At 34.0% G+C, this 21,997-nt stretch overlaps 1 pseudogene; it reads left to right on the top strand.

Annotated features, from left to right (window-relative positions):
* Positions 1 to 991: 991 nt before the first annotated feature.
* On the top strand, positions 992 to 20,122 carry LOC131623290 (beta-amyrin synthase-like; annotated as a pseudogene).
* The last annotated feature ends 1,875 nt before the right edge of the window (positions 20,123 to 21,997 follow it).

The following is a 21,997-nucleotide window of genomic DNA, read 5'->3' as shown; positions in this document are numbered from 1 at the left end:
GTTAGATGAACACGAATATGTATCTAGATATAAAATGTTTGGTTATGGAAAAATAGTTTGAGATATACTGCTGGCGCAAAAAAAATATATCAAGTTTTTTTAACACCTTTTCACTATGATTTAAAAACAGAACCAGTCATCAAACCGATGAGGATATTGGTTCACTGGTTCATTAATCGAACCACCGAGTCACCAGTCGAACCGCATGACTAAACCAGATTAAACTGGATAACTCGGTTGAATAAATCAGTCTACATAACAAAATTATATATTTATTAAATTGATCGAATCAGATGACTCGGTCTCTAAAAAATATAACGACACCTACAAAATTTCAAGTTTTCAAAATATCATAATTTCACATGTTCATTCTTTAAATTCAAATTCTAAACATGTTACAAAATACAAATCTAAAAATTGTCTAATTGCAAACAAGGAAAAGTTGTTCCGAATAAGTTTTGAACAAAATCTAACTAAATTTTAATTTAATTTGTTAAACGAATTATCAAAATGACGTTGTTTTGTTCGTGAAAAAAATCATGCATTTAACGCGCCAGTTCATCGATGACCGTTCTAATTTTCAATTCGACTCATCAGTTCTGTCTGATTTTTAAAACATTTCATTGTATTGCTATTTTAACTACAATACCCACAAATTTATACTACTTTTGATTTATATTGGGCTTTTATAGCCCATGCTTTTTTTTTTAAAGAATCCAAGTAGTTTATTATATATTTTCTTTGAAGATCTTTTATATTTTATTTTTGTTTTAAAAAATACAATAATTTGTAAGAATTCTGAATTGCTATTCTTTTTTATATTCTATTGAAACGGTGAGTAATTTTGAGAGATTTCTTTTAAAAGATGAGTTGGCAATTTAAGAAAGGAGAGAGGAATTGTTTCTTTAGACTCCTTATATATACATATTGTGTGATTCATAGTTTGCTAAAATATATTATAAGCTGAAACTTGCAGTATACATTCAAGTGAAGAAATAGTATATCTAAGATGTGGAGGCTAAAGATAGCAGATGGTGCAAACAACCGAAACCTATTCAGCACAAATAACTTTGTAGGGAGACAAACATGGGAGTTTGATCCAAATGCTGGTACTTCTGAGGAAAGAGCTCAAGTTGAAGCTGCTCGTCAACATTTCTACGACAACCGTTTCAAGGTTAAGGCATGTAGTGACCTTCTATGGCGGTTCCAGGTACTATCTCTGATCTCTCCACACAAAATGGTGGCTCTAAGTATAGATAACTTCTGCTCATCAATTTTATTCTCACATCTTAATTATAATGATGATGAATAAATTAAAAGAAATGCAAGTAGAAAACAATTTTAGTTACTACTACTACTACCAGAGAATCATTCCTTTATTAGTATGCTCACAGGACCACACATATTAGGTAGTTCAAATTCTACATGCATTTAAGAAAAAAAGTAACTAAGCAAACTTATATTTTTTCTTGGTGCAGATTCTAAGAGAAAAAGAGTTCGAACAAACAATATCTAGTGTGAAGATAGAAGATGAAGAGGACATAACAGATGAAAAAGTGGTAATCACTTTGAAAAGGGCTGTACGTCATCTATCAGCATTGCAAGCTAGTGATGGCCATTGGCCAGCTCAAACTGCCGGTCCTTTATTTTACACTGCTCCCTTGGTTAGTGCATATCAAAATATTTATATTTAATATAGTCACTGACACTATACAAGTCCTACCTCTGATCTTATTTATAAGAAAAGATTTTCTTATTAGATATATTGAATAAATAATGTATTTAGACAGTTTGTTGTTGAGATACATTATTTATTCAATATATCTAAAAAAATAATATTTTCTTATAAAAGAGATCAGAGGAAGTATTATATAAAGATTTATGATTTACTAATATGTTAAAGAACCAGCAGCATGCTATAGTACTGACTCGATCTACCTTGTTAGCCACCCTAGCTACATTAAAATTAGAAAGAAACCGTTTAATCAACAACAATTTCAACATTTCAGAAAGAAGAAAAGAAAAAAAAATATACTTCCTCTAGCTTAAACAATTTTCCACAAATTAAAAATAGTAAATATTATATGAAAGAGATAGATTATAAATAATTATATTAAAAATATTATATTAAATATCAGATTTGATTTTTTTGTGCGTGCTTTTTTAAAATAAATAATTTTAGTTATAAAAATATTAGTATCAGTTTGTAAAGTAGTCATTAATTGCTTATTAATTATGGCTCGTAAAATAGTTAAATATTGAGGTTAACCTTAAAAATAATAATAAAAGTTGCATTAAATTGTGTGTTGAGTTAGGGGTATAAACTTTTATTAATCTATAAACATGAATAATCACATCAAATTTTATAAAGTTGTTTTTTGGTTATAATTAGTCATAGTTATAGTATTTAGAAATAAAAAAAATAGGAAAGAAATAAGGAAAAAAATAATTTTTTAATGGAAAACAATTATATATAAATAAATGGTGAAGAACCACAAAAATATAGCAAAATATCAACAAACAACAAATATAATCCAAGCAACACAAGTGTTCAAGGGATCCCAGCAGTTAAAAATCTAAGCTACTAAAAATCCATATCATTGAAAACAGGTTAGATCACAAACCACCATATTCAACATTATCAAAGGGCACCAAAAAACTAACTGCTAAGATTTATTTAAGAATCAAGATAAATAGTCGACCTGCTATAGGTGCCAATAGAGGATAGGATTCTAAAAGCGCGTAAGTTCACTCCAAATCTATCTAGAAATCATTTCTAAACCAAACAAATACTCTTCTCTTCCATTTTTTCGTTGATTTTGTGACTCCTTAAAGATAATGAGCCATATACTTAATCTTGTTCCCTAAAGAAATAAAAGATTTAAAAAAACACCCCAAGATCATTACGGATAACTACCTTCCACCTCAACCACTTAAATATTCTATATCACACAAACAAGGTAAGGTCACAAGTAACAAAAAAATAAGAAACGGTCTCAACCAAATACTCACACAATGGACATGGGATCATATTAGAATACAAAATCACCCCACTCTTAGATATATTTTCTCTAGACGAGAGTCTATCTTGCCAAAGTTGCTAAAAGAATACCAATACTCCATTAACCACCGAGAAAATCTCTCCCACCAACCCATCAGACTGAAGAGAGTTAGACATTAAACCAGAGAACTTATTATTTAATGGAATGGTACCTAACCAAGGGTTCTTCCAAAAGAAAATTTGAGCACTTGACATAACTTTCTTAATGACACCATCGATAAACCAATCTAAGTTGTCATCCTCCTTAGATCCAAGAAAGGATTCCACTAGGACGAAGAAGAGCGAAAACTCCCAACCACCCCCCAAAAAAAAAATATAAGAAACAAATGTAGCTCCATATCTAGTTACAAGAATATCCCTCCACAGACTTGGATCCCCTATAAGTAGCCTTCATCTCCATTTCTCTAAAAGGACAAGATTAACCAATAGAAGATCTTTTACTCATGATCCCGCTCTCTATTATTAGACATGCATACATCTTCCCACTTTATTATCAATTTGTACTCTTGATATATATATATATATATATATATATATATATATATATATATATATATATATATATATATATATATATATATATATATATATATATTGATTATAAAACATAAAAAAAATCTTTCCACTTTATTTAGGATATCTTTGAGTCACCTTTCACCCCCCTTAGGAACCTTCTTTGTAACTTAACAAGCTTCCTCCAAGTCAAAACATGCATCATCAAAAAAGATAAAAAAGAAGATGTGGATATTATTAAGCACTTAGTTAAGAAGAATCAATCTCCCACCAAAAATGAATATACATGTTTTGAAGAATTGAGCCTCTTTTCTAACTAGTTAGTTAAAGGATCACAAAGACAAAAGCTTTCCAAACATGAATATTAGTTTCACTCTTGAAAGAAACTACTAACTCATGATGACTACAATGGGATAACCCATGATTATTAAATCTAAAAGGCTTGGGGCCCCACAACTTATTGACATACTTAAGAATAAAAGGACAATGATCATATACATTCCTTGGGAGGGCTCGTTGAAATACACACCCCAATGGCCCCACAACCAATTAGAAATCCGAATAGATTCATTCCCACTAGCGACCCCACCTTTGTGTTGGAACCAAGTGAACTTTATCCCAAGGAGTGGTAAGTCTAAAAGCTTCATGTGACATATAAAGTTGAAATATTCTAAGCAATCTGGTCTCTCTAAAGCACTAAAAAAGGCTCACAAATTAACCCTCTCGTTAGAAGATCAAATGGAATTGAAATCACGTAGAACACATCAAGCATACTTCTACAATTAGCTTTTATGGAATTCAATTCAACCTGCATTGCTCTCTTATCAGCCAGAGAACACTTAAAGTATACATTAATAACAAAACATGCAGTAGTAGAAGCAACCCCACTCAAAAAGACACCCAAGAAACTCGAACCAGAGAAGCAAAACAAAGAACTACATTTCGAACTACACAAGATCTAAAGAAGACCACTAGTACTCGTTATAGATGGACAAAAATTTTAATCACAGATCGGATTATTATAAAAGGAGTGGATTAAAGATGGGGAGACCTCCATACGCTTAATTTCTTGGATTGTTATAAAATTTAAGGAATTAGACGTAATAAGCTCCCCCACCTTAATTTTCTTGATCTTACCCCTAGAACTTTACAATAAAAGGAGCAAATTAAGATCAACGAGAACCACTTATCAAACACGCACACTTATGAGTCATATCCATTCTTCTTCAGAGCCTATAACTTTCTATTTATAAAAAGGAGATAGTATAACGCCTTCTTGGAAAACTGATAAAGAAAAACCTTGCAAACTCAAACCCCCTACTCCAATAAAGGCATAGGAACACTATCCCCAAACAAAAACCAATAGAGGCACAAGGTTCGGAAAATTCTGATTTTTTTGAGGAGGATGGGAGAAACCAAATATCGTCTAATTCCAAATAGAATCTAAGCTTGAGTCTTACACCTGAAGTTCACAAGGAGAATCCACGAAAGTAATTGAATCCATGCGAGGAGTGTAGAATCCATGTGAACTCCAATTCTGAAAGCACTGGTTCCTAGTGGAAAACCAAAGATTGAGAATTAACACTAACCGGAACGCTCTTTATTAATTATAAACAATCAGAAAGAAAAGAACTAGGAATAATCCCTAGCGCTTGAGGTAGGGAGAAGCTACTTCCAAGCAACAAGAAAAGCTAAAGGTGATAATCCTCCTCTTTTGGAACCCCTTCGTTGGAAGTAAAATCTTCCTTTATAGAGTCTTAAATATGAACCTAAAAATTAGGGGCCCAAGTGTTTTTCCAAGAAACGGTGAAAAATCATTTGGTCTAAGAGGGGGTAAAAGTAAATTTAATAAGGGGGTATTTTAAAGTGAGTGGACACAAGGTATAAGTATCCACGCAACCCAAACAATGAGTTCGAGGGTGATCCAAGGAAAAACCTATGTTTTTAACTACACCCTCCAACATCTTATAAATAACCCCATATTAAATTGGAACAGAATGATACACAAGCACACCATGAAAACTCTCAATCGGCCCAATAAACATATAACAAGTTTTTAATGGCACTCTAGACATCCCTACGCCTTGCATTGGTGATACCAAATAAATATGCTCAGGAGGTGAGCCTAGAAAAGTTCCATCCTTTTGGGAAACCGAAACAAAAGCACATGATCACGGGCCCGATAATGCTCCACGCATTATAGGTGATATATGAGAGTGGCAAATTTTATATAGTCTTTTTACATACATAACTGAGCCAGGAACAAAAGAGGAGTTGACTTTCTTAAAAAAGGGAATAGTACAAGTCTCTTCAAACATATCTTTTTCCACGACTTGTTGAAAGGACAACGCCCCATCTTTTCGTCACTTTTAATCTAATCTCCAAAATGAGAACTTCTACACTTTCCACCAAAACATTGACATGTGACAAAATCCCTTCACCACCTAGAAAAAGGAAAATTTCCTTTCACTTCATCTTCTTCCTCCAAATCTTTGAAACCTCCACCATCAATAAAATCTTCTCCATTATTGTTTCCACTCCTTGCATCTGAAGTCGATCCCCTCCAAGAACAAATCTTTCTCTCCAAAAATCTTGAGTGAGTACTAAGCATAGGTCATGAGTTTGACACTTCAACATGCCTATTTCTTTTACTTTATAAAAATTGAAAAGATTTAGGATAACTAAAAGTTAGAAAAAAATTATTTAAATAACATGTCTATGCAAATTTAAAGTTGAATTCGGTACCACCCCCAACTCACAAAAATGATCTCATTATCATTTTTTTATGACACAAAGATAGTAAGTCGTTGTATAGTAAAAACAAACTATGCATTTAAATTCGAAGTTAGTTCTTGCTGTGCATGCGAAGCTACTTCTATAAGAAAAGCCAAGAAATTTAGTGGTGACTATGCATTAAAACAATAGTATGTACAATTAGAGAACGAACATGTAGGCATAACTCTATTAAACTTTTGAGAAACTCTATATAGAGAGAAAAATTTAACAATGACAAATATGTATATAGACTTTCTTTTTTTTTTGTAATTGTGTACATAGAATATATATTTATCTATTGTTTATCATGGTAAAGTATTAGGTATTATGTAACCCATTTTTCACATACTCATAATCAATCTTAAATTCATGTACACATTATTCTAAATCATAAAACCTTACTGTCATAACATATGGAGACAATTTTCTAAATAATAATGAATTAAGAATACATAAAAACTATATTTTTATTATTTCACCTTTACAATATTTTTAATAATCAAGAATAATTATTTTACTTGCTCAACCATTGTAGGTCTTCTGCTACTACATAACAGGGGATCTTGATTCAATATTTGTAGAAGAGTATCGCAAAGAAATTCTTCGATACATATATAATCATCAAGTATGTACTTGTTTTGTCTAATTCTAAATTATTTTCATTTTTTATTATCACATTATAAAATGTTCATTTTACTTATCTATGAAGTTTGACATGCCAATAATGAACAACTATTTAATGGCTGTGATTTTTATTTAAATTTTGAAGAATGAAGATGGAGGGTGGGGATTTCACATAGAGAGTCCCAGTACATTGTTTAGTACTACATTTAACTACATATGCATGTGAATTCTTGGAGAAGGACCTCATGGAGGTCAAGACAATGCTTGTGCTAGAGCTAGAAAATGGATTCTTGATCATGGAAGTATAACACATATACCTTCATGGGGCAAAATATGGCTTTCGGTACATATATCCTTTTTTAAATACAAATTTACTTGCCTCTATCATTTGTATGTTATTAATTTAAATGAAAAATTCACTTGTAGATACTTGGAGTATTTGATTGGCGCGGATGCAACCCATTACCTCCTGAGTTTTGGATTCTTCCTTCATTTCTTCCAGGTTAAATGAAGTAATTTTGAAATTTTCTTTTTAACTTTAAAATTACTCATCAATCCTCAATAGAAATAAATAATTATTATTGAAAATTTTATCCTATACAATTTATATTTATCTGTTAATTAAATTTCTAATTTTATCAACCACTTTATCTATTGCAGCTAAAATGTGGTGTTTTTGTCGAATGGTGTATTTGCCTATGTCTTACTTGTATGGAAAAAAGTTTGTAGGTCCAATCACACCACTTATCTCTGAGTTGAGAGATGAACTCTTGACTCAACCTTATGAAAAAGTTAATTGGAAAAAAGCACGCCATCAATGTGCAAAGGTGTGACCAAAATTATGATTAACTACTTATCAAAATGCATATGTTAAAGGTTTAACAATCTAATAACTATAAGCACGATGTATTGCAGGAAGATCTTTACTATCCTCATCCTTGGGTACAAGACTTAATCTGGGATAGTTTGTACATGTTTGTTGAGCCGCTTTTGAATTGTTGGCCTCTTAATAAGTTGATTAGAGAAAAGGCCCTTCAGGTAACGATGAAGCATATTCACTACGAAGATGAGAATAGTCGATACATAGCCATGGCGTGCATTGAAAAGGTAATAAATATCAATATTATAATAAATCATTTCAATTGATTATTCAATCACATGCATCATCAATTAAACTCATATGCAACAATTAACATGTGTGCATGCACTAGGTTTTACGAATGTTAGCTTGTTGGGTGGAAGATACAAATGGTGATGCTTTTAAAAAGCATGTTGCAAGGATACCAGATTACTTATGGGTTTCAGAAGATGGAATGACTGTGCAAGTATATTCCACTACAAATAAATTAATTTTATGATCTAATATATTGTTTTATTGTATATTACATGTAATTATTAATTTTGTTAACAACATAAATTCATCACATATTTGTATGATATTGTAGAGTGTTGGTAGCCAATTATGGGATGTTGTTTTGTCCATTAAAGCATTACTTGCCACTAATCTAATTGAAGAAATGAGTTCCACGCTTGCCAAAGGATATGATTTCATCAAAAAATCCCAGGTTTAATTGCTTACTTTTAGTGATATCATATAACTATCCTTTAATTTAGTTAAATATCAAGTTTGTAATGTTCACTATTTAGGATATCTAAATTTTGTCACAAACTTATTTATGTGTAAATGAATAATAATTTATTACTTTTTCAACTAATTAGAATTAACCGTGTTAAAACACATTTATCATTAACTATTAAGTTATCCATCAAATGTCACCGGAGTTTAAAACCATGACATTGTAATTTCAAAGAAGACAGTTGAAATCTCATATGAAACTATTATAAAATTATCACTATTATAATCATCATTAATAATAATAATAATAATAATAATAATAATACAATTTTACCTTCTCCAATTTTCAAATACAAACTATCAAGTTGATGTTCTTTAGAGTAGCATACAATAATTTTGTGCTAGATTTGTCTAGGAATAACACACTCATATTATATAGTGATATTGCTTTATAGATAAGGGATAACCCTTCTGGAAATTTTAAGAGGATGCATCGTCATATTTCCAAAGGGTCATGGCCCTTTTCAGATCAAGATAATGGATGGCAAGTTTCAGATTGCACTGCCGAAGCGTTAATGTGTTGTCTACTTTTATCAATGTTGCCTCCAGAGATTGTAGGAGAAAATATGGAACCTGCAAGGTTATATGATTCGGTCAATATCCTATTATCACTTCAGGAAAGTTTTGATTTTGCATAAGTAATTTTACTACTTAGTTGGTTAATTTAATAAAAATTCATAAGCTAGATACACTCGTTGCTTATTATTGCAGAGTAAAAATGGAGGTTTCACAGCGTGGGAGCCAGCAGGAAGTCAAAAATGGTTAGAGGTAAGTATTGTTATTGTGTTTATTTATGAATAACAACATAATATACATGCATTCACTAGTCGATGAAAATAATTCATTATTAATGTCTTACATATGATATACGACAAATGAATTTGTTGATATATGCATACATTATAATTTATTTTACACTTTTAATCAAATGCAACCATGTGATCATTAAAAAATCAAATGCAACCATGTGATCATTAAAAGCAATTAACTTTCAACAAATCTATACAAAATGGTGATTTATGAAAATATAATCTCTAAATTAAATAAGATGAAATCATTTAATTACAATTATATTTGATTTTGGATCAGCTACTCAATCCCACTGAAACTTTTGCGGACCTTATTGTTGAGCATGAATATGTTGAATGCACCCGATCAGTAATTCAAGCTTTAGTTTTGTTTAAGAAGCTATATCCAGAATTCAAAGAAAAAGAGATAGATAATTGCATAGCAAATGCAGTTCAATTTATTGAAGATTCACAAACAAATAATGGCTCATGGTATGGTAATTGGGGAATTTGCTTTATTTATGGTACTTGGTATGCACTTGGGGGTTTAGAAGCTGCTGGCAAGACTTATAAAAATTGTCCTGCCATTTCCAAAGCCACCAAATTTCTACTTCAAACACAAAGAAAAGATGGTGGATGGGGGGAGAGCTTCCTTTCATGCTCAAAAAAGGTTAGTATTGTAAATTCATCTCATTATATATATGTTCGTATCTAAATTAATATATTAATCTCTCCAGTTGTGTGTGTAGGATACTCAATTTACATATAAAACTATATAACTAAAAAATAAAATAAAAATATTTATGTAGAGTTATCTTTTTTTTTTTTTGTACCTTTTCTTGCAATAGACAAAGAAAATTATTAATAAAAAACCTAATCACAAGATGTGAAATGGTTCCATCTCAAAGCATTATTTTTCTTTTGTATATTTTTCTTTGAATTTCAAATTTCAAATATGTTGTTAAGAAAATATTATTTCTTTAATTTTTATTTTTCTTTTCACTACCATCATCAATATAACATACTTGACTATTTTATTTCTTTCTTTCAGAATAATAACCTACTTTCCCCAACTTATATACAAGAATTTTTCTTCACCCACCTCCTAACCTTCTTGCCAACCCCTGGTGAATTTACCACAATACCCCTTGTTTCGGAAGTTCATTTCCGAAACTGTACTTATTTTCTTAAAATAGGTGTTTTCGGAAATGTATCTCCGAAAACGTGTGTTATTTAATATAAAATATTGATTTCGGAGATGCATCTCCGAAATAAAGTTACATTTTCAGAAAATGTGGTGTTTCGGAAGTTCATTTCCGAACACACCCCCCTTGGAGAATTCGGAAATGAACCTCCGAAAATATGTCTGGACAGAATAAAATGAAAAACAACAACAATTCGCTTTATTTAATCGGGTGAATATTACAACGATAATATTACATAAAATTAAAGTTACATATATATTGTTGAACACGGGTAGGTGGGGATGAGAGAGTGGTGGGGAGAAAAAAAGGCTTCCAAATTTCAAAAGGTGTACTACTGTAAGTAACAAATGACGGAGGAGGTGTAACCGGGGCCGGAACATATGACGGAGGAGGTGGATGTCCGGAGGAAGAAGAACCGGAGGTACGTCCACCGCGAGACAAAGGAGCCAATCAATGTAAGCTATAATTTATCATTATCATCAGGGGACGTCATTACAAAAAATTGGGAAAAAAATCTTATTATTTTTAATCTTGATTTTTTAGAAATGACGTCCCTAGATGATAATGATAAACTATAGCTTACAATGATTGGCTCCTTTGTCTCGCGGTGGACGTACCTCCGGTTCTTCTTCCTCCGAACATCCACCTCCTCCGTCATATGTTCCGACCCCGGTTACACCTCCTCCGTCATTTGTTACTTACAGTAGTACGTATTTTTATTAACATGATAAATCCAATACAAAAACATTGTGCGATACAATCCGAAATCCGAACAAAACAAAACAAAACACGTCAAACAAAACAAAAACATGTTATTCTGCCCGACGAGCGTTACAAAATACACATCAAACAAAATAAAAACACGTTATTCTTCTCGACGAGCGAACTCCTCCGAATGAAGATAATTATACCAATCTTCATCCCACTCAGTATCAGAACCATCCGCGTTGATCACGCCTGAAGGCTGAGCCTGCGCGTCCGAGCCATGGACTCCCAGGGGACGAGAAGCAGAACCAGTCAAAAGCTTCTTCTTCTCCTTCACCTCCTTCACCTCCTTCACCTCTTTCACCTCCTTCTTTGAAGAACCCTTTCTTCCCTTAGCGTCCTCTTTAGAAGACGCAGTCCTGCGTGCTTGTTGGTTGTCTGACATGTTCCTGTAAACAGTTGAAATCGATTAATATGCGAGACAAAATAAAAAACAAAAAAATTTGAACTTCTGATACAATTCGGAAGTTCATTTCCGAAAACTGGGAGGGAGGTGTTTTCGGAAATGAACTTCCGAAACACCCCTGCGATGCACTTTTCTGCAACTTCTATGGCAGACCCCTAAACCAAACTTCAAACCAAATCAAAATGCTTCTAAACAACCTAAATACTACTAACAACCTAACCATATATCATTTATGCAATTAAAACCCTAAATAACATGCATTTCAATAATAGATCTAAAAATTTCAAAACTTACAAAGTGTTAGGATTGAGGGCTTTTGAATGTTGTTTAGCAGTGTGATTGGAGCTTGATGCAGCTTTGGAATTCTGTTTGCACAAATTTTTGCCTTTGCCACTTTTTGTTTTGATTTAGGGTAAATGATTGGGGGAGGGGGAGTGTTTTGATAAATCTGCAGAAATCGCAGTATTTCTGAAGTGAACTTCCGAAATAATGTTTTCGGAAATGAACTTCCGAAATAAGTCAATTTTTTCAAAAAAAAATCGCTTTCGGAAATGAACTTCCAAAGCAGGGGTATTTTGGTATTTTCGCTGGGGGTGACCCCCATAGGGAGGTGGCCAAAGAAATTTTCTATATACAATCCTGTCAAATAATAAATTCTCTTTTGTATTAAGACAAGGGATGCAATATATTGTTTTTATTTAAGGTTAGGAGTTAAAGGTTTTTGAAGAGCTTACACACTTAGATTTTTCCAACTATCTACCCATTCACCAGCCACAAAATATTATCCATCCTACTCATCATTAACTTGTTGAGATGAGCCCAAGTGAACCTCATACCCATTCAAAAGCTCAAGCCTAGAAAAAATTGATTAAATTCTTCAATTTCAATGATAGATCTATTTTTAACATATTGACTCAAACATTTTCTCTCACTTGCATCCCTCACTGGATTGAAGTCCCCTACCATACAATCCATACCCCACTTAAACAAATTTTTTACATTAAAATACACCCTGATAGTCTATGATTAGTTTCTAAAGCACTTGCCAACATACATATTGACAACCGTGTCAGGTTAGTCTGATTGGTTCTGATAGAACTTGTATTTTTCAATTGCATGATTTTGATTTTATTTGACATTAATTTTTGGTAATTTAGTAAAAGAGTTACTTAAAATTAAAAATTCTGTCAGTTGCTCTACAGGTGTAATATATATTAATATAACGCATATATAATCATACTACTATCTAATTTACAAAGTCCATCACCTAAAATTTTAATGCCCTATATTTGTTAGACCTTAGACTATAGGCCTGGTTGCGCTGACTCAAGATCGACCCTGACTATCATACACTATTTTATGTATCCAAATTCAAAAAAATTCCAAGAAAACCCTAAAGAAAAATATAAAATATAAATTTACCTTATTCCAAATTGAAAGAATAGTCCACTATTACTAACCAATGATGGGTACTTTCAATCACACTTTGTGGCTCTCCATAATATTGAAGAGTAATTCAATATTCAGAAGATGGACTGATCTTCTGATGGTTACTCAGAAGATAGTATTGACCAGAAGATGTTGTCTGGGTCCCATTAGCTTAGCTGTTTAGTAGTAAGGGTACTTTAGTATTTTGTAGTACTGTTTGTACCTTAGACTTGTTCACTAAGTTTACTGTTTTAGGGCTTATGTGGCAAGATTTTCTTTTCTTATAAATAGCCTTGTAGTAGCTGTCATTTAAAAACAACGCAAGTAGAATACAACATTTATTCTCTCATCTCTTTTGCGCCGTTATTCTATTATTCTCTTTGTCACCATCTTTATTCTTTGTGCACCAACAATTGGTATCAGAGCCTGGTTCCAAACACAGGGAAACACGAGTGAACGTGAGTTTGTGTGACTGTGTGATTGATTTTGTTTCTGGGAAACAAAGTTGTGTTGAATCACATTTTTTCTTGATTGTTTGTGGGTTGGGAAACACTGTGAGTGTGAGTGAAATCAGTTTTTTATCTGCACAAGTTTAAAGATGAGTGGAAGCAACTTGAATACCAAACTTCCAGTTCTTGATGGTAAAAACTGGAATAGATGGATGATTCAAATGCGTGTATTATTTGGTGCTCAAGATGTTCTAGATCTTGTCACTGGAGGGTATATTCCGGTTGCAGCGGATGCAACGGAAGAACAAAGAGAAGCGCAGAGAGAGACGAAGAAGAGAGACCAAAAGGCGTTGTTCTTCATCCATCAGTGTGTGGATGTGAATGTGTTTGAGAAGATTGCTGATTCTATGACGTCAAAGGAGGCGTGGGATATACTGGTCAGGTGTTACGGTGGTGACGTATCAGGGAAGAAGGTGAAGCTTCAATCCCTGAGAAAGCAATATGAGAATCTCAACATGAAGAACAATGAGAAAGTCTCTGAGTATATCTCTAGAGTGATTGTGATCACTAATGAGATGAAGGCTTGTGGAGAAACTCTTTCTGAACAAGTAATCATAGAGAAGATATTGAGGTCACTTACTCCTCAATTTGATTATATTGTTGTATCCATTGAACATTCTAAAGATCTGGAAACCATGAGAATAGAAGAGTTGCAAAGCAGTTTAGAAGCACAAGAGTTGCGTCTGACTGAGAGAACTTCTGAGAGAGAAGTTGAGCAAGCTCTGAAGGCTTCTTTTGTCAAGAAGGACCAGAAGCATAGACGTGGTGATAGATTCCAGAAGGAAGCCTCAACTTCTGATGATAAGAGATATCAGAAGGGAAAGGATAAGAAGAAAGTTCAATGTTACTGTTGCAAACAGTTTGGCCATTTTGCTAGAGACTGTTTGGCAAACAAAGGAAGGAGATCAGAAGAAGCAAATATAGCCAGAGGAGGATCAGATGATGAACCTGTGCTATTGATGGCTTTAGAGTCGGACAAAAAATGTTCGTCAGAATGGTGGTATATGGACACTGGGTGTTCAAATCACTTGACTGGAAACAAACAATGGCTGATAGACTTTGACTCTGAAAGGAGGACAAAGATCAGATGTGCTGATGATAAGTACCTATATGCAGAAGGTATGGGAAATGTCAAAGTCAAAGTGAAGAATGGAAAGACTGTTCTGATCAAGGATGTTTGGTATGTTCCTGGAATCAGAAGCAATCTGATGAGTGTGGGTCATCTCATTGAGAAAGGTTTCTCAGTTGTTATGAAGAATAACCTCTTGAAGTTGTATGATTCCAATCAGAAGTTGATTATGCAATCTGAACAGGGAAGCAACAGAACATTCAAGGTGAATGTAGAAACAGCTGAAATAGAGTGTCTGAGTGCTGAAGGCTCAGAAGGTGATAGTAAGCTGTGGCACAAGAGGTTGGGGCACTTGAACTATAGAAGCCTGGGGCATCTAAGTTCTAAGAAGCTTGTACATGGCATTCCAAAGATTGTGAAGCCTGAGAAGTCATGTGAGGTATGCATGAAAGGCAAACAACCCAGATTGCCATTTGTATCAGAAGTTGCTCCAAGAGCAAAGCATGCTCTGGGAGTAGTGCACTCTGATGTGTGTGGACCATTTCCAGAACCTTCACTTGGAGGAAATAGGTATTTTGTGTCTTTTGTGGATGAGTTCACAAGAATGACGTGGGTAACTCTCATTAAGTTTAAGAATGAGGTGTTTACAGAATTCCAGAAGTTCAAGGTGAAGGCTGAGAAGCAGAGTGGTCAGAAGATAAAGATTCTCAGAACGGATGGTGGAGGCGAGTATAACTCTACAGAATTCCAGAAGTTCTGTGATGATAATGGAATTGAGCATGAAGTTACCGCTCCTTATACTCCTCAACACAATGGTCTTGCTGAACGTAGAAACCGTACTTTGCTTGATATGACGAGAAGTATGCTTAAAGAGAAGAAGCTTCCTCATAATCTATGGGGAGAAGCTGTTGCTACTGCAGCATATGTGCTCAACAGGTGTCCAACGAAGAGGCTGAAAGAAATTGTTCCTTTAGAGAAGTGGACTAAAGAGAAACAGAGTGTTAGTCATCTGAAGGTTTTTGGTTCTGTGAGTTACAAACACGTTCCAGAAGCAAGAAGGAAGAAGCTGGATGATAGAAGCAAAGTGATGTTATTGGTGGGGTACCACAGTACAGGTGCATACAAGCTCTATTGTCCAGAGACTAACAAAGTTGAAGTCAGCAGAGACGTCATTGTGAAGGAATCAGAAGTTTGGGATTGGAAAGAGTCTCAACCAACTTCTGATGTAGAGATAACTTTTGAAGAAAAGTTAGAGTCAGAAGATGAATCTTCTGAAGACGAGTCAGAAGATGAAGCATCTTCTGAAGATGAGTCAGAAGGAGATTCTGATGATGATCCAGATTCTGATGATGATCCAGATTCTGGTGGTAGTCATGATTCTAGAAGGGAAAACTCTGAAGACATAGGGTCTGGAGGACAAGCTTCTGGAGATGATCATGGAGGTGGTGACTCAGGAGTAGCTGACTCTGAAGTAGCTCAGCGACCACAAAGAGTCAGAACTATACCAAGAAGGTTTGCAGATTTTGACATGTTGCAAGACACAGAAGTTGACTCAGAAGGAGAGGTCATTCAGTGTGCTATGTTAGTAGATTCTGAACCAGTGAGTATAGAAGAAGCGCTCAAGAAGAAGGTCTGGCTGAATGCCATGAAAGAAGAACTTGAGGCTATAGAAAGAAACAAGACTTGGAAGCTGACAGAACTTCCAAAGAATAAGAAAGCCATCAGCGTCAGATGGGTTTTCAAAGTAAAGCTGAAACCAGATGGATCAGTTGGTAAACACAAAGCAAGGCTAGTGGCTAGAGGTTTTCTTCAGAAACCTGTACTAGATTACTTTGAGGTGTTTGCTCCTGTAGCTAGACATGAAACAATCAGACTGGTGATTGCGTTAGCTGCGAACAGAGGTTGGTCCTTGATGCATCTGGATGTAAAATCTGCATTTCTGAACGGTCCATTACAAGAGGAGGTATACGTGTCACAACCCCCTGGCTTTGTGAAAAAGAATAAGGAAGGGATGGTGTACAAATTACACAAAGCTCTGTATGGATTGAAGCAAGCACCCAGAGCTTGGAATTTGAAGATTGATTCATTTTTCAAGAAGCAAGGGTTTCAGAAGTGTGAGATGGAATATGGAGTTTATGTGCAACATTCTGGAAGCAATATGATTCTGTTGTGTCTGTATGTTGATGACATATTGCTTACAGGGAGTTGTCCAGAAGATCTGATGAAGTTCAAGAAGGTGCTGATGAATGAGTTTGAGATTACAGACCTTGGGAAAATGTCATATTTTCTAGGGATTGAAATTCTGTACTCAGAAGATGGTATCATTCTGCATCAGTTGAAGTATGAGTTAGAACTTCTGAAGAAATTCAAGTTGGAGAATTGCAAAGCTGCTGTTACACCGTCAGAAGTGAATCAGAAGTTGGACTCTGATTCTGAAGGTGAAGATGTTGATGCTACGGTATTCAAACAGCTGGTTGGTTCTCTAAGATATTTGTGTAATACCAGGCCTGATATATGCTATGCAGTTGGATTGGTTAGTAGGTTCATGAGTAAACCTAAGTGGTCCCATTACCAAGCTGCTGTCAGAGTCTTGAGATATGTCAAGGGAACTCTGAAGTTTGGCATATTGTTTCCTTCTGGGAGAAAGGAAGAATCAGAGTTATTGAGTTATTCTGATTCTGATTGGTGTGGAGACAGAGTTGATAGAAGGAGTACTTCTGGATATTTGTTCATGTTTCTGGGAGGCCCTATCTCTTGGAGTTCCAAGAAGCAACCTGTTGTTGCTCTATCAACCTGTGAAGCTGAGTACATCGCATGCGCTGTAGCTGCATGTCAAGCTGTGTGGCTTCTGAATCTATTAGAAGATCTGAAGATTAGAGTGAAGAAGCCTTTGAAGCTGATGATTGATAACAAGTCTGCAATCAATCTTGCCAAGAATCCGGTGTTACACGGAAGAAGCAAGCATATTGAGACTAAGTATCATTTCTTGAGAAGCCAAGTCCAGAATGGAACATTAGAAGTAGTGCACTGTAGCACTCAGAAGCAAGTGGCAGATGTTCTGACAAAGGCGATCAAGACGGATCAATTTCTGCTCTTGAGGGATGGAATTGGCGTTGTCAGTTTTGATTGAAGAATATGAATTAAGGGATGGTATTGAAGAGTAATTCAATATTCAGAAGATGGACTGATCTTCTGATGGTTACTCAGAAGATAGTATTGACCAGAAGATGCTGTCTGGGTCCCATTAGCTTAGCTGTTTAGTAGTAAGGGTACTTTAGTATTTTGTAGTACTGTTTGTACCTAGGGGTGTTCATTGGTTCGGGTAAATCCGAACCAAACCAGAATCCGAACCAAACCATAGTGTTTGGGTTGGATATTTTTTCAGTTCGGGCAAGAACCGAACCAAACCAATGAAATCCAATGACAATCGGTTCGGGCATCGGATTTTCAGTTTTCTACCCGCAAGCCCAACCCAAACCAACCATAATCAATTATCATGAAAACTACTACCAAGCATTCAACTTCAATAAGAAAAAAATAAAATGTTGTGTGTGGACAAGTTATGCTATTTTAATTTCTTATTAGAAAATTGATAGTGTAATATGATAAATGAACATAAAATTATGAAACACATTCATTATCATATTAATTCAAATGACTAGTTATAGATTCAAAAGTCTTAATCTTAGATATTTTTCTTGTTAGGTATTTTTGAATCTATTAGAGAAAAATTTCTAGTATAATATTTAAATTTGAACACTATTAATATTATATTTTTTTACAATATTATGAAAAATTAATTTTTGTAAATAAGTTATTTTTTAAAAATATTTTTGCATTTTTTTTATCTACCCGATCAATCCAACCCAAACCAATCCGTTGTTTCTCGGATCGGTTTGGTTTGGGCTTTATCGCAATAATTAGTAAATTCAATCCAAACCAATCCATTTAATTTTAATCGGTTTGGGTATCGGATTCTCTCAAAACCGAACCAAACCGGCCCGCGAACACCCCTATTTGTACCTTAGACTTGTTCACTAAGTTTACTGTTTTAGGGCTTATGTGGCAAGATTTTCTTTTCTTATAAATAGCCTTGTAGTAGCTGTCATTTAAAAACAACGCAAGTAGAATACAACATTTATTCTCTCATCTCTTTTGCGCCGTTATTCTATTATTCTCTTTGTCACCATCTTTATTCTTTGTGCACCAACACATAAACCATGACATACTGACTATGAGATCACCTCCAACTTTATTCCAAACCAACTCTTTAACCCTTGATTTTTTCACCTACTCCCCAACCCTCAAATATTGAATGAGCAAACTATGATTGATTAACATTACTCCTCTCCCAATGTTTTATCTCTTTATGATGCTTTAACGCATAACCTCATTACTATTAAAAAAAAAATACTTAAATCGCCTTATGCGTATCAAATATATTTTTGACCTCCATCACATTGTGTATTATAGTTCCCCCACTTGAAATCAATGAATCTATACATATATTAGGACTCCTTTCAATAAATATCTATACACCATATCTTTTTTAAGTTAACATTAATTCCTTTTTAAATTAAAACAATGCAGATATATGTTCCCCTTGAAGAAGAAGTTCGATCAAATATTGTTCAAACATCATGGGCTCTTATGAGTTTAATTCTTGCTGGCCAGGTTTAACTTAGTTTAAATTCAAACCTCTTAATTGTTCATCATGTATCATAATAAGTATTTTATTTAAAATAGTCTAAGTGATTAATGAATTAATCTTAACATAAGTGGTATGTAATTTTATCATGCAGGCAGAGATAGATCCAACTCCTCTTCATCATGCTGCAAAATTAATCATCAATTCTCAATTAGAAGAAGGCAATTGGCCCCAGCAGGTTCACATATCAATTTACTTTTATAGATATAAAAATTAAATTTCCATAACACAAGTACAATAGTAATTTTACTTTTACAGATATAGAAATTGAAATATTTACTCATTCAATTAAACTAATAGTATGATAAGCAAAATTAATATTTTATTAGTATTGTAAAATAACTTGTAATTTAAATACTTTTTTACAAAATAATTTATAATTTAAAACAAATTGAGTAATAAACTGATGATGTTCTAAATTAAGTATTTATCTCTTATACTTAATTGCTTCTTATTTATGACAGGAAATCACAGGAGCATCCCTAAAAACACTCATGTTGCATTATCCAATATATAAAAATATTTTTCCAATGTGGGCTCTAGCTGAGTATCGTAAGCGGGTTTCAATGCCGTTCACTCAAGTTAAATTTTACAAAGATGTGAGCACAAGAGAGTTGAAGCCATATCAACAATAAACCTAAGTTAGAGCAATACATTATATAATATTTTCCTATGTGTGTACAATTACTCAATATTCTTATTATATTCAATTAATTTTGATTTATGTATTACACCCAAATAAGAAAAGTTGTAATATGTGTTAAAAATTTACATTTTGATGTTATTAAAAATCTTATATTTATAATTATATATATCATTTAGACTTTGTACATAGTATAGTGATTGAATGTGAATCATATCACATGTTTGAATCATTTATGTATTTGCTTCTCATTTAAGTGATACACTTTCTAATTATAGAAGAGTAATTCAATATTCAGAAGATGAGCATCAGAAGTTCTGATGTGGGCTGATCTTTTGATGGTTACTCAGAAGATGTTGTGATCTTCTGATGGTTACTCAGAAGATGTTGTTGACCAGAAGATGTTATCTTCTGGGTCCCATTAGCTTAGCTGTTTAGTAGTAAGGGTACTTTAGTATTTTGTAGTACTGTACTGTTTGTACCTTAAACTTGTTCACTAAGTTTAGTCTGTTAGGGTCTACGTGGCAAGAATTTTCTTTTGTATAAATAGCCTTGTAATAGCTATCATTTATTAAGATCAACAACTTTATTCTCTCTCATTAATCTTTGAGCCGTTATTCTCTTTGTCATCATCTTTATTCTTTGTGCACCAACAATTGGTATCTAGAGCTCTGGTTCCAAACACAGGGAAACACGAGTGAACGTGAGTTTGTGTGACTGTGTGATTGATTTTGTTTCTGGAAAACAAAGTTGTGTTGAATCACATTTTTCTTGGTTGTTTGTGGGTTGAGAAACAATGTGTGAGTGTGAGTGAAATCTGTTTTTGTCTGCACAAGTTTAAAGATGAGTGGAAGCAACTTGAATACCAAACTTCCAGTTCTTGATGGTAAAAACTGGAATAGATGGATGATTCAAATGCGTGTATTATTTGGTGCTCAAGATGTTCTAGATCTTGTCACTGGAGGATATGTTCCGGTTGCAGCGGATGCAACGGAAGAACAAAGAGAAGCGCAGAGAGAGACAAAGAAGAGAGATCAAAAGGCGTTGTTCTTCATCCATCAGTGTGTGGATGTGAATGTGTTTGAGAAGATTGCTGATTCTATGACGTCAAAGGAGACGTGGGATATACTGGTCAGGTATACGGTGGTGACGTATCAGTGATGAAGGTGAAGCTTCAATCCATGAGAAAGCAATATGAGAATCTCAACATGAAGAACAATGAGAAAGTCTCTGAGTATATCTCTAGAGTGATTTTGATCACTAATAAAATGAAGGCTTGTGGAGAAACTCTTTCTGAACAAGTAATCATAGAGAAGATATTGAGGTCTCTTACTCCTCAATTTGATTATATTGTTGTATCTATTGAACATTCTAAAGATCTAAAAACCATGAGAATAGAAGAGTTGCAAAGCAGTTTAGAAGCACAAGAGTTGCGTCTGACTGAGAGAACTTATGAGAGAGAAGTTGAGCAAGCTCTGAAGGCTTCTTTTGTCAAGAAGGACCAGAAGCATAGACGTGGTGATAGATTCCAGAAGGAAGCCTCAACTTCTGATGAGAAGAGATATCAGAAGGGAAAGGATAAGAAGAAAGTTCAATGTTACTGTTGCAAACAGTTTGGCCATTTTGCTAGAGACTGTTTGGCAAACAAAGGAAGGAGATCAGAAGAAGCAAATATAGCCATAGGAGGTTCAGATGATGAACCTGTTCTATTGATGGCTTCAGAGTCTGACGGAAGATGTTCGTCAGAATGGTGGTATATGGACACTGGGTGTTCAAATCACTTGACTGGAAACAAACAATGGCTGATAGACTTTGACTCTGAAAGGAGGACAAAGATCAGATGTGCTGATGATAAGTATCTTTATGC

This window comes from Vicia villosa, unplaced genomic scaffold (assembly GCF_029867415.1).
Source record: "Vicia villosa cultivar HV-30 ecotype Madison, WI unplaced genomic scaffold, Vvil1.0 ctg.000060F_1_1, whole genome shotgun sequence".
Lineage (NCBI taxonomy): Eukaryota > Viridiplantae > Streptophyta > Magnoliopsida > Fabales > Fabaceae > Vicia > Vicia villosa.
The sequence above is the reverse complement of the archived record's forward strand: the minus strand, read 5'-3'. Positions and strand labels throughout refer to the sequence as shown.